Source organism: Dermacentor silvarum, chromosome 10, assembly GCF_013339745.2.
Source record: "Dermacentor silvarum isolate Dsil-2018 chromosome 10, BIME_Dsil_1.4, whole genome shotgun sequence".
Classification (NCBI taxonomy): domain Eukaryota; kingdom Metazoa; phylum Arthropoda; class Arachnida; order Ixodida; family Ixodidae; genus Dermacentor; species Dermacentor silvarum.
The window spans coordinates 109035009-109049225 of NC_051163.1; positions in this window are offsets into that span (position 1 = coordinate 109035009).

Here is a 14217-nt window from a genome sequence, read left to right on the forward strand (position 1 = left end):
TCTCGCTTCAACGCGAACTAACCGTCGAACGCACAACACATCGAAAGCACTCGGCGTGGCGTACTTTCTCCACATCGCAGATCGCTTGGAAGAAGAGTCCCGCTCGTGCGCGCACTTTGCCGACGTCACAGATCGCTTTCAAGACGCGGCACTCTCGCCTTAAGCAGCAGCCGCCGGAGTGGAACATCCCCCCTGCCCCTCTCGCGCCTCCCGCCCGTGACGTATCCGCGAAGAAAGACAGTACGCTTCCACCCCGACCTTCCTCCCTCGAGCGCGCGAGATTGAGCCGCGATCGTCGCTGATCCTCGCAAGCTTTCACTCGCACATTCAGCGTACGGCACGCGGCGACGATGTTAACGTGTTCGGACTTTATACGGAACACCATGGCGACGACGACCACAGACATGCGCTTGGAGTGTCCATTTAATTACTATCACAATAAAATGTACGTATACACTATAAGAACTACGCTGCTCATTTATCAGTGTTCTTTGAGCACCAGGATTATTTTCGTGCCCCACTTTTCCGGCCACTGGTAAAATACAGTGATAAATTAAGTGCCTATATTTTAAACTGAAGGCGTGAATTTTAATTAAAAAGCTGGTATTGCGTCCCAAAACACCCTAATCTTTAGCTTTCAGCGTGGCACGCCCTGCACAAATATCAAAGAGAAGCTTTCTGTGTCTCACTGATTCGTCCTTTAGCGCCGAAAACGCACTTCAGGAAAGCCAACTTACACAATGGAACTATCTGCGCGTCTGTGCACACAATCGTAGAACACTACACTTTATATTCGCAGTTGTAGCGATAAGAACAGTGGGAACTGCAACGCCACGCTACCCAGGCTAACTTTATATATCTGCATTGTATTACGCGCGTCACGCAATTCATTCCCGGCCCTCATCATGGGTAGGCCGCGGGTGCAGCGCACGGCAGAAGCAGCTGCCGTACGCGAACGTAAGCGCGAGCGCGATAGTGCCCGTAAGGCCGATCCTGTGTATCGGCAACGGCATGCAGTCCGTGAAAGTGTGAGTGTGTGCGTGTAATCAACGGCTACATGATATAAAATAAAGGCTATGCAACCCAACGAAATGTGTTTTCATTCAATTTCAACGTTCAAAAAATACCATCCTAAACAAGAAATCAAATCACATATGCATCGCATCGGGTCGCTCAGCTTTTCTTGGGTTTGTTGCGTGATCGTTGGTTTTGGACTTTGATTCAGTTTGCATGGGCGAAAGCTTCGCGTTCAACCATCTTTCTTTAAGAAAGGGACTTTTTTTTCTTGCATGCTTTATCGTGCTTGCCTGAAATATCAATATTAGCGCGATAGCGTTAAGGGTCCCGTGTCGCAGAAAAAAGCGATGTCGGCATCAGCCGGCGACGGCGTGTTCCATCATAAAAAAAATCATCCCAACCACTACCACGCAGGCCCTTGGCATGGCGCAGAGGCGTTACTGAACTAATCAAATTTCTGAAAGTAAAATTGGTAGAAATTTCGTAAAGTCCGATTTACACACAACCTGCGGACATGATAGCGTCGGATTGTAATTTCAATGTACGAGAAAACACAATTCTGCTTCGTGGCAACTCGCACAAACTCCGTTTTCGTTGCTTACGGGGGTATGAACCATTGATGAGTCGCTGCTTGTAGCCTCTGCCTTACGGGGGTATGAGCTATTGCTCTGACCTGCACAGCCGCGAGATCGGCCAAGCAGTGTTTTCTATCGGGCCCCGTCTCGCAGAACATCCGGTGTCGGCGTCGGCATCAACGGCACCTGATAACGCTATCGCGTTCCACTCTTAAAGGCGAAACTTAAACATCCTCCAAGAGCAACTGACTCTCTCTGCTCGTTGCCTGGTTCGGCAACCACCAGGAAATAACAAGCTGTCGGTGCTGTTGTTGGCATTTCCTGACAGCGCGTTGAGTGCTCCGGGTCACGATGCCAGCCTACACAGCTGCCGAGTCGGGCAGTGAGTGGAGTGTGTCGTTTCGCGTCACTTGTGGGGCCTAGGGAGCCTACATGCAACGCCGTTTTAGGGTGGTGACAACACCAACATTTTGACCGCTATTTACCGCAAAATTATTGGGTAGCCATTTTGGTCCCCAGCCTTTCTGCCTTTTTTGTCGTGCTCTGATGTACTCATGTTGGCACGCGATCTATTAAACTTCTGTAATTTAGTTTTGCGCCAACGCGCACAAGAAACCTGCATACATCTTTAATATACTAGTTGCCGTTTCCTTTTATTTTAACACATCAAACTTACTTTTCTATTGGACGTTGTGCGACATATATAAAGCAACAAGTTATAAGCCACGATGGCGTGCTCGTGGTAGGATTATCTCACGCCAATAATGGGAACTACACTAAGCATTGTCGTTGCCTTCCAGTTGTACATAATATATAAAGAGTGCTTTTCGAAGTGTGTTGTAATAAAGACTGTCCTTGCTAGTCTCTTTAACTAAAACGTAGACGTGCCGTGTACGGCGCTCAGACGCGCCATTTGTCTCTGGTTGCTGAGGCCAAAGTTTATTAAAAGAAGTTAAGTAATTTCACGTCACCAAGGGTTGCGGGAAGTGCGGTCTGTCGGCTGGTATTTCGCCATTTTGGTCCCCGCAATTAACCCGCCAATTTAGCTGGCGGCGGCAAGTACCCTTACAAAGGCTGTCACCACCCTAAAACGGCGTTGCATGTAGGCTCCCTAGTGGGGCCATTCGTGTAGCGGCGTGTGGTGGAGTAATCACGCGACACATTTAGTATTTCGCACGCTATGCGCAGGAAAATTTGAATTCCGGTGTTTATTGCGCCAAATCACAATTTGATGAGGCACGCCGTAGTGGGGGACTACGGATCAATTTTGACCACTAGATGATATTTAACGTGCCCCCAATGCACGGGATAAGTGTGCTTTCACATTTCGCCCTCATCGAAATGAGGCCACCGCGGCCGGGATTTCATCCCGCAACCTTGTGCTTACCAGTGGAGCACCATAGCTGCAAGCCACTGCAAGCCACCGCGAGGTGAGCTCACGAAAAGTGATTACGCTCGACAAAGCCCGTCGAAAACGTCTGAATCGGAGCTTTAGAGATGCAATATCAGTTTTCCCACCTGAAAAAGGGCTTTATTTAGAGTTACAAAAATGATTTAATAATATTTCATAATTACCATGATAATAATTACAACAATTACCTTGGCGGCCAAAGAGTACCAGCGACTGAACACCATCGGCATTATAATCGCATATTGCACCTGTTTTTCTGCGCTAGCATTAGGAGTGCCAAAGTGGAAAAAAAGTGTTCGCTTTTGACGGAGAGCTTAGAAGAGCGTACGTGTGTGTGTGTGTGTGTGTGTGTGTGTGTGTGTGTGTGTGTGTGTGTGTGTGTGTGTGTGTGTGTGTGTGTGTAAGTATGTACCTATTACCTAATATATTGCTACGCGAGATACATTCATCCTGGGGCAGACGACGAAGAAGACGGTTCTCTCTGGTGCTGGTGGCTGTCCACCATCTTGGCTACTGTGTCTCTCTCATACTGTAAATACAGTGTAAATAGTCCCGCCTTGTGCCGTTTTACGTAACATCTTTTTGGTGGAGGTGCTGGGTATCGATCCCCGTACCTGCCTCGATCTTCCTCTTGTATCAGATGCCTGCGATACACCCGTCAGCCGCTTAAGCCCCACCGATTTTGTTCGCCTACCAACGCGAGCCGTCACGTACGTGTGCTTGTCATTGACCCCTCCCGTTCCTGACGGCGACTATATCGTCTCTCCGATTACAGACGTCCGCCTGACGCGCAATGTTACTGTGCCACATACCATCGCCACATTAGTTGATAACTGTGTGTTCCTCCCGCTACTAAACTTTGGTCTGACCCCCCCAAGTGTTGCCCCACAAGATGTCGCTTGCCCACCTCACCGCGATAACAGACCATGACGTCGAGGTTGTCGCCATAACTGCACCTGCGGAAGCTGCAGTTTTCCCGTCACCAAGTTCCGACGACAGCATTTTTCGCAACATGATTGGATTAGACCTTTCGCCTGACCAGGCCGACGCTCTTTGCCGCGTTTTGGCCTCATACAACGACATTTTCGACATTCGTGATCGACCCCTGAGCCATACTAAGATTGTCGCCCACCGTATCAACACTGGCGTCTCTTTGCCCATTCGCCGTCGACCTTACCGTGTGTCCGCATCAGAGCGCGATATGATTCAAAAAGAAGTGGCTAAAATGCTTGCGAAGGACATCATCGAACCATCATCTAGTCCTTGGGCCTCTCCCGTCGTATTAGTAAAGAAGAAAGACGGTTCCTGGCGTTTCTCCATTGATTATCGGCACCTCAACAAAATCATCAAGAAGGACGTGTACCCCCTTCCACGTATTGACGACGCCCTCGACTGCCTCCATGGTGCCACCTTCTTTTCATCCCTGGACCTTCGATCTGGCTACTGGCAAATCCCTGTAGACGACCTGGATCGCGAGAAGACCGCCTTCGTGACCCCAGACGGCCTCTACCAATTCAAGGTCATGCTTTCGGTCTCTGCAACGCACCAGCCACGTTTGAGAGAATGATGGACACACTGCTTCAAGGATTTAAATGGTCGACGTGTTCATGTTACCTGGACGACGTGATAATTTTATCCCCGACTTTCGCAACACACCTTGAGCGGCTTTCGACCATTCTAGCAATCTTCCGACGAGCTGGCCTCCAGCTAAATTCCTCGAAGTGCCACTTCGCCCTTCGTCAAATTACTGTCCTGGGCCACCTCATTGACGCTTCCGGTGTCCGACCGGACCCAGCAAAGATACGCGCTGTCACGAACTTCCCCGTTCCAGGGTCTGTCCATGACGTTCGTAGTTTCGTGGGGCTTTGTTCCTACTTTCGCCGTTTTGTGAAAAACTTTGCGGCGCTCGCACGTCCACTCACTGACCTTCTCAAACAAGACGTCCCGTTTTGTTGGGGTCCTCTACAAGCTGACGCCTTCTCTGAGCTCATCGCCGCCCTAACGACTCCACCTATTCTTGCCCATTTTGACCCAGCTGCTCCCACGGATGTGCGCACAGATGCTAGTGGTCACGGCATCGGTGCAGTTTTAGCCCAAAACCAACAAGGCGTTGACCGTGTTATTGCGTACGCAAGTCGTCTCCTATCGAAATCTGAACGCAATTACTCTATTACGGAACGGGAATGTCTTGCCCTTGTCTGGGCGGTTTCGAAATTCCGTCCTTACTTGTATGGCCGCCCTTTCCGTGTTGTCACCGATCATCACGCTCTCTGTTCGCTTTCTTCACTGAAGGACCCTACTGAACGACTTGGTCGTTGGGCGCTGCGCCTTCAGGAGTACTCTTACTCAGTTACCTACAAGTCTGGCCGCCTCCATTTGGACGCGGACGGCTTGTCCCGCTACCCTGTTGACCAACCAGAGGGACCGGACATCGAACCTAACCCCTGCGTTATGTCTATGTCTCAGTTTCTCCAGATTGGTGACGAACAACGCCGTGATGATGCTTTGCGATCGCTCATTGATCGGCTGGAATCCGCACCTAACGACGCCTCACTGCGCATGTTCGCCCTCGTGAATGGCACACTTTACCGTCGTAACGTCCAATCAGATGGCCCTGAGCTGCTTCTCGTTGTGCCTAAACAGCTGCGTTCAACGGTACTGCGTGAGCTTCACGACGAACCAACTGCTGGTCACCTTGGTGTGTCCCGCACGTACGACCGTGTCCGGCGCCGCTTCCTTTGGCGCGGTCTCGCCCGGTCTTTTCGACGTTACGTGACCTCCTGCGACAAATGCCAACGTCGGAAACGTCCTGCCGCACCCTCGGCTGGACTGCTTCAGCCGCTCTCCATCCCGACCGAACCATTCTTCCGGGTTGGATGGACCTTCTCGGTCCTTTTCCTGAGTCACGATCCGGCAACAAGTGGGTCGCCGTTGCTATCGATTATGCGACCAGGTATGCAATCACTCGAGCGCTCCCCACCAGCACTGCTACTGACGTTGCCGATTTCTTGCTCCACGATGTTATTCTGCACCATGGCGCCCCTAGCCAATTGCTCACAGATCGAGGCCGCGCATGTTTATCACGAGTAATCGACGATCTCTTGCGCTCCTCCTCAACGCAGCACAAGTTGACCACTGCCTACCATCCCCAAACAAATGGCCTCACCGAGCGACTAAATCGCACCCTCACGGACATGCTCTCAATGTAAGTTTCATCTGACCACCGTGACTGGTACCTGGCGTTACCTTACGTGACTTTCGCGTGCAATTCCTCGCGTCACGATACCGCCGGTTATTCACCCTTTTATATGCTCTTTGGCCGTGAACAAACGTTACCGATGGACACCCTACTACCGGCTGCTGCCGCGCCGCCTAGCGAATATGCACGTGATGCCATCGCTCGTGCCGATCACGCTCGTCAGATCGCCCGCTCTAGGCTGTTGGCCTCGCAAGCGACCCAGAAGCACCTCTATCGCAGCCGGCATCACGACGTTCGCTGCTCACCCGGTGCCTTATATAGTTCTCCTGTGGTGTCCATTCCGCCATGTTGGCTTATCCGAAAAGTTGCTATCTCGATACACGGGTCCTTACCGAATCGTCCGCCAGGTCACGGACGTCACCTACGAGATTGTTCCCGTCTCTCCGACTTTACCGCCGGCGATCGCTCCCAGTGACATAGTTGACGTTAGCAGACTGAAAGCCTACCGCCTTCCTCCTAACGACAATGTGTGAAGTGCGCCGAGACGGCGCTTGCACCGCCGGGGGTAATGCTACGCGAGAGACATTCATCCTGGGGCAGACGACGAAGAAGACGGTTCTCTTTGGTGATGGTGGCTGTCCACCATCTTGGCTACTGTGTCTCTCTCATATTGTAAATACAGTGTAAATAGTCCCGCCTTGTGCCGTTTTACGTAACAATATATAGACAGTAGAGTCTCGTTAATTAGAATTTCAAGGGGACCGGAAGTTTATTCGAATGAAAAGTAGTTCCAGTTAAGGAAAGCCACTTTAAAAATAGCACCCAAAGCCGCCACTGTGCTTGCACTGAAAAATGTTGCAGTGACGTTTCACTTCGTGAACATGGGTGACGCGCAAGAGTATGGGTGACGTGGCGCAGACAATGCTATGGGGCCTTGGTGCACCTAGACGCCTCGACTCTCCGCATCGCAGTTAGCATTAAAGGTATACGGCTCGGGCGGCCGCGCCGTACCCCGGCGGAAACCTGCAGAGAACCCCCCCCCCCCCCTCCCCGGGTAGACGGCGCTGTTCCTCCCCGCTTTCCTCCCTGGCGCGCGCGACATTGAGTCGCCATCGTCGGCTTACCGGCGCACGCTTTCATTCGCACATACAGCGTACTCCGCGTGGGTACGATTTTCTCACGAGACGAACCCGGTACGCCCATTGAGCACACAGCAACCGTAGTAAGGGCCAGAGGAATCAAGCCAGCGCGCCTCCGCCTGCCCTTGTCCTCCGCGACGCTTCGCCTCTTTTCTCCTTCCGCCCTTCGCTCAACCCCACCTAGACTTTCCTGTAGGTGGCGTTGCTTTGACGCGCGCTTAGTGTGCTCCTTCGTACTTTTCCCGGTGGCGCATATATTGAAAATCTAAAAGGCACAGTGCCTTAGCAACCGCGGTTGAACGCGATTGGCTGAAGGGCCTCAGGTGACGTACGCTCTGATGTCACGCGATGAGGGTTATTGCCTATGTGTGTTGCCCACGATAGGTTAAGCAGGTTAGCTTAGGTTAGGTTAGGTTAGATTACACTAGATTAAGTTAGGTTAGGTAAGCGTAAAATGCGTTAGGTGGCGCGGCGTACTCTCACAGCGGTTGGAAAGGGCGTCAAGCTTCGCCGGTGGCGTTTCAGCCAATGGGGTTCAACCGCGTGGTTGCTATAGCTATATGGTTGATATATGCTGCCCGGCGCGATTATGTTATCCCTCTCCGGCACACGCTTCCTTCGCAGCTTTAAACATCCCATCGCCGACTTCACTGGCGAGCCACTTACGCTTGCACCTAAATGGATTTTCATGGCTTCATCAGCGCACCACGACGTGTGCTGGAACAAGCCTAGGTTCTGTATAAAGTCCAGGTGCGATAAGATCGAACCTAGCGCGCCGTTAGCTGTGGGTTGCAAGGGAAAACGTGCGAGCATGAGCCGACAAGGATGGTGGCTTGATGCGCGCCCTCTTCCAGCATACCCAATGTCGGAGACGGCGTAATCGAGTGCATTAATGTGATCAAGCGCACGCTAGGAGAGGGGGGGAGGACGGAGACGGTTAAGTGGGTGGTAACGTGATCATACGCGCTCTAGAGGCTAGAGCACTGCACGGGCCGATTTTTTCAGCGCGGGCCCGGCCCGTGCCCGTTTTTACGTCGGGCTGCCCGCCCGAGCCCGATCAAAACTTTTATGGCGAGACCCGGGCCCGGCCCGGGCCCGGAAATAATCTACGTTAACCGCCCGGCCCGGCCCGCCACCCCTCTACCTTAGGCCCGAGCCCGGCCCGAGCCCGGCCCGAGCCCGACTCGAAACCGGCCCGAACCCGGCCCGAGACAGAAAAATAATGTTTTTAAGAGTTGAGACGCCCGAGAATAACTTACTGCACGTTACATGCACACCACCAGAAAGCCCGAGCCCGGCCCGGGCCCGCGTCAAAAAACCCGAGCCCGGCTCGGGCCCGGGTCAAAAAGCACACACCGTGCCCGAGCCCGTGAAAAAACTGTTCTACCCGGCCTGGCCCAGCCCGGGGGCCGGGCCGGGCCCGGGCTTTCGGGTAAGCCCGAGCCCGTGCAGTGCTCTACTAGAGGCTCCTTCCTGCTCATTTTAAGCCGGAGGGAAACGGAGAGCGCGCGCCGCACGGCTTCCTTCAGTTCGGTCTCCGCTACCCGCACATCTTTACTGGTCATTTTTACCGCACGGTACATTACGGTAGCTAGCGAGGCATCGAACATTCACCTTTGACTCGGGTTTCTCCGCAAAGCGGTTCATGGGAGCGATAAATTTTTCTCGAAATAACCGTTGCGCGATTATTGAAGTTCGAATTTGCGGGAGTTTCTCGATATTAATATACAGAGGATTTTGCGGGGACCAGCAGAGCAGTTCAACTTATTTCACAATTCAAATTAAGAGATTTTGAGTTGTCGATATTTTACTGTATATATTCACACCTCAGTTGGCAGCAGTACACAGGTCGCGCGAGTGCCTGCTAAAGGTATCTGCTTTTGCAGTGACAACGACAGGAGCCATATCTAGAGCTGCAACTAAGCTGTCACGGAGCTAGCGCCGTAGATAACCGCAAATAAAAGCGCCGTTGAAGCGCCAGCCATCTGTTTCCCGGGGTCTTTAACTGGTAGCTGAACAATATTACTGACCTAACAAAAGCATCCGCAAAAACTAGACAAATCCAAATATCCGTCTGTGCCTTTCACTTTACCTTTATTTATGTACCTGCTGAACACTGGTATTCAATAAAATGTCGAGCGTGAGCAGCAGCAGATGTATTGGTGATAAAACCGGAAGGCTTCGTTGTTATTTTCTTAGTGCACGTGGGGGTGATATTCTCGCCAATGCGACATCCCCCCCCCCCCCCCGCTTTTTTTTAAGCAAGCTCTTATTTTTTAACTCCATAAAGGTGCAGGTCAAGAACACACATTGAACTTGCCATAGCAAGTGCCAGAGACTAGTTTTGGACCATACATTTACCTTTCACCCCCTGGTGAACAATAATTTTGACCTACTGTATCTCGCTTAGTTTTTGGAGAAACCGTTTATTATTTCAATTGATACGTATTTGAGCAAAGTAAAGAACTAAAGCAACAAAACCATTCTAGGTTAAGTCATTCTTATTTTGCCAGTCAAACGGTTAAAAGCGGACGCACCCTCACCTGACCTCTTCGTTAGACGTACCCGCACCTGACCTGTTTGTGGTAACGGACGATTACAAGGCACCCTCCTCCCTAGCCATGCTTTTACCTCCTGAACTGGTTCTTCGAGCGATCGGGGCTAAGCTCCGCCTTCGCTAGCTCTGCGTCATGATGTGGCGTCGTGTCGTCTACTCGCGGTGTCACGGAGCCAGCGCTCAAGCCTCTCTGCTAGCCGCCTGGGCATCGATCCCCTGCGGGCCTATTCAAGCAGCGTGTGTTGCAAGCTTCTGTCGCAGCGCCGAGCATGTCCGGAGTTCCGGTAAACGCAGGCAATCTGGGCGTTTTAATGGATGGGTGGAGGCGTAAACGTGAGCGACCTGCACGGTGGAGCCACCTGGTGTCAGAGAGCTGAACCAGCCAAACAATGAGCAATTATTGCTGTAGCCAAGTGTAAAACAATTTCAACATTTCATAATATAACGTGTTCCCGATTATGATTACGCGGCTGCCAAAAATTACGATTACGCTGCTGCAAAAATTTGGCACCAGCAGTAAATTAGAATAGACGTGTGTACTTCTATATTAGCTCTGTGTTTGTCTGGCTGAGCGCTGTGCCACCAGGTGGCTACAAACTGCAGGCCGCTCACGATTGCGCCTCCGTCCATCCAGCATGTCGGCCAGTCCGCCGGCATTTACCAGAATATAGAACCCGCTAGAATTGTCTATTGTGGTAGTAATCCGGTGGCGTGAAGTGACGGACGCAAACTTGTAGATCCTGGCACCGATCAGATACCGACATCCGGAAGCGCTGCCACCGCTTTGCTCGCCTGTTGTGTTGCAGAGGGACACGATGTGCAGTTTTACATGCCGCCAATCACCACATTTGCAGCCCAAAAAGCAACACGGGCGACTCATAGTCCATGCAAAAAGAAACCTCGAGACCAAGACTAATTGCGCAGCACACGTCAAGTCTAATCACGTTGCAACACGAGCAGACGACACTTGCTGTGTGCCGCAAATGCTTGAGTGTGGTGATAAATTGCGTTGTGCGTTCTCTTTCTGTTACCTTTTTATAGAAACGAATTGACCAACATTCCGACTTTTACGAACAACATTTGTTCACCATAATATTTGAAAAGTTATCGATGACGCAACGTGGACAGCCAGTCGGATGGCTCGCCCGACTGACGTCAAGCTCTCTCTCTACATAGGTGGTGATGGGGTCGATGAGAACTCAGGCGTACGGCGACGCACATTTTTCAAACCTTCTAATAAATTACACGCTTTACGCGGAGCGCCTAAATGTGTCACTTAATTATCATAAGAACCTACCCTGGCGACGTAGAAAACCATCAGAATCATTTCGGGGCCCCTTTATCAACTTTCCTATGAAGTCAGCTAGGGGAATCTGTATGGGGTCAATGCTCTTCCTTTCGAAGTGTGTGAACGTGACATTTCTACGGCGTATGCGCGCTTCAGATCACATAATGTGTCTCAGCCATAGAGTTGCCCTAACAATGTCAACTAGACGACCAGTTTTTGAATGCGATAGAACTGTTGCTCATCGCACTTATAGCGCACTGAATTCGTGCACACGGGATATTGCGCTAGCGATGCGCTCTATGCAGTGGGTTGGTTGGCACAACAGGAAACACTTCGAAAAAGGAGAGAGAAAAAAAAAAATGACGGCGTGCGCTAACAACCAAATTCTTCATTTAGTCTCAGTGCTTTTTCTTTCGAGCAAATGTTTAGTTTTTTAGCGCGGTTCTCCTTGAGAATTTAGCTCGGTACTTTGCTTCTTTTGCAGGTCATTTAGCCAATAACATTGCCTTGATTATCCAAAAAGTTTTAAGTCTCAAAAGGTGGGAGCAACATTATAGTAATTTGTTTCAAGCGTTGGCGCATCGCACGATAATTTTTTTTTTTTTTTTTTTGGGGGGGGGGGGGGGTTCAAGAGAGAGCGACACGGCATGCTTTGTGACACTAGCAGGCGGAGCGCTGTCACCGAAAGCATGCACTTCGAAACTCGGGACACCCGCCGGGGTGGCTCAGTCAGCTAAGGCGTTGCGCTGCTGAGCACGAGGTCGCGGGATCGAATCCCGGCCGCGACGGCCGCATTTCGATGGAGGCGAAATGCAAAAACACGCGTGTGCTTGCTTTGTAGTGCACGTTAAAGAACCCCAGGTGGTCAAAATTAACCCGGAGCCCTCCTCTACGGCGTTTCTCATAATCAGAACTGGTTTTGGCACGTAAAACCCAAGAAAGAAGAAGAAAGTCGGGTAGCGCGCACAGCGAGTATCATCTCTGAGCCCACGTTGAAAAGCCTTAAGCTACACCATTAGAATACTCCACTGAAATTTGCAGCTAGCGTCTGTGTGCACCCCCCGTAAGCTTTCTATCCAACACAGGGAACGCCTAATACTCATGAACTTGCCTGAAAATTGATCTTTTTGGCTTGAGAGGGCCTTGGTGGTATTCGTGTCAGGGGTGGGCCAAAATTGTAAGCTTCCAATACGAATCAAATATCACACTCTAAACATTCGCTTTCGAAATGGAACTGTTCGGTAATAAAATATGTGAAACTAACCGAATCCTTCGCAACAAGCGAGTGGTAAATTCTTAATTACTCTTCTTTGTATGCTAAACAAGGTATCGCAAATCATTAGGAGTCAGATAATCGCAAAAGTTCTCCAAACACTGCATAAGAAGTGGTAATGGAAGCATTGCTTTCTCTTTGGTCACGAAGGCCTACATGACAACCTGTCTTGCTTTTTTTTTTATTGTATACTGACAGTGTTTTTGGCACTCATTCTTAAAAAGCTTGTTTGAAACCAGGCTACAATGTTAAGAGGCTGTATGTGCTGTTTTTAATGATAATTAGGGATCTTGCATTTAAAATTCATCCTGTGTCCCTGGTGGTTAGCTGCCGGCTTTTTTATTCTTCGAATAAATTATGGGGCTTTATGTGCCAACACTGCGATGTGATTCTTACGCACGCCGTAATGCGGGCTTCAGATTACCTTTTTACCACCTGGGGTTCTTTAACGCGCTCCGGATGCATGCGTGTTTTGGCATTTTCATCTTATTGAAATGCGGCCGCCGTAGGTGGGATTCGATACCACGCCCCCAGGCTTAGCAGTGCAACGCCAAAACCACTACGCTATCCCGGCGGGTCTGTTTTTTTTTTTTTTTTTTTTCACTAGTCAGTACTGGCGTGGTCCATAATTATACCTAAATAAATATTCCTGCTGTAGTCATATGGGTCTGGGATTGAATATTCGATATTCGATTCGATATTTCGCCCTTACTATTCTTATTCGATTTGCATTGGAAAACGTTTACGTGCGCCTGCCTCTACTTCTGATATTAACGTTGTTAATATCTTCATCGCAAGTATCACAGCATAGCCACACTTGGTCTTATACCGTGAGATGGTATTGGAGACAGTGCAAATACAAATAACTTTGCCACCTATGAAGTGAAATAATTTATCGTGTTGAATATTAGGAAATGTTGCTTGCATATCGCAGAAAATATACATAAGGTTCCCGTGATTTATCCATTAGCTGAATAGTGTTCAATGGAATGTTGCCACTAATGAAGTGAAATAATTTATCGTGTTGAATATTAGGAAATGTTGCTTGCATATAGCAGAAAATATATAAGGTTCTCGTGATTTATCCATTAGCTGAATAGTGTTCAATGGTATGACTTCCGACCTTAGCTGTTCTAAATAACCGCCATGACGGAATACATTTTCGCGACACGCAAAAAGCAATAATAAAATAAAGATGAAGTTTGCTTCTTCTACGAATGGAACCTAAGCTATTGAGTGCCTTGTGTTATTACGTGCGATTCTCACTATGGTTGGAGCATTTCAGGGAACCTCCACAATTTATTTAGACTAATGGAAAAACTATAGCGGGGCCTTAAGACGGTGCGTTGTATTGTAACATCAACATCGGCCATGCATGAAGCGTTGTCACAACGGTGTTGTTATACGTTTCTTCTGTCCATTACAGTCGTGAGGAACTCTACGGTGCATAGAAACGCCAGATTGTTTATGACTCCGTTCCATGAGGCATAAAAAAATGGCTTTCCGGTGCTTTACGCTTAACTGAAAAACAAGAAACAAAAAAGAAACGAACTACGATAAAATTGAATGAGTTTATTTCATTTTATTCGTCTGTCGCAGTTTTTATGCAAAGAAAAATTCTGTTTAAAGGGACCCTAAACCACCCAGAGGTCGAAATTTAGTTGTGGTGTTGCAGTTGTGCACGAGTCTACAACGAACACGCAGCCGCGAGAATTTTTCGAAATGGTGCCTTAATAGCGGAGTTACACGCGTTTGGTG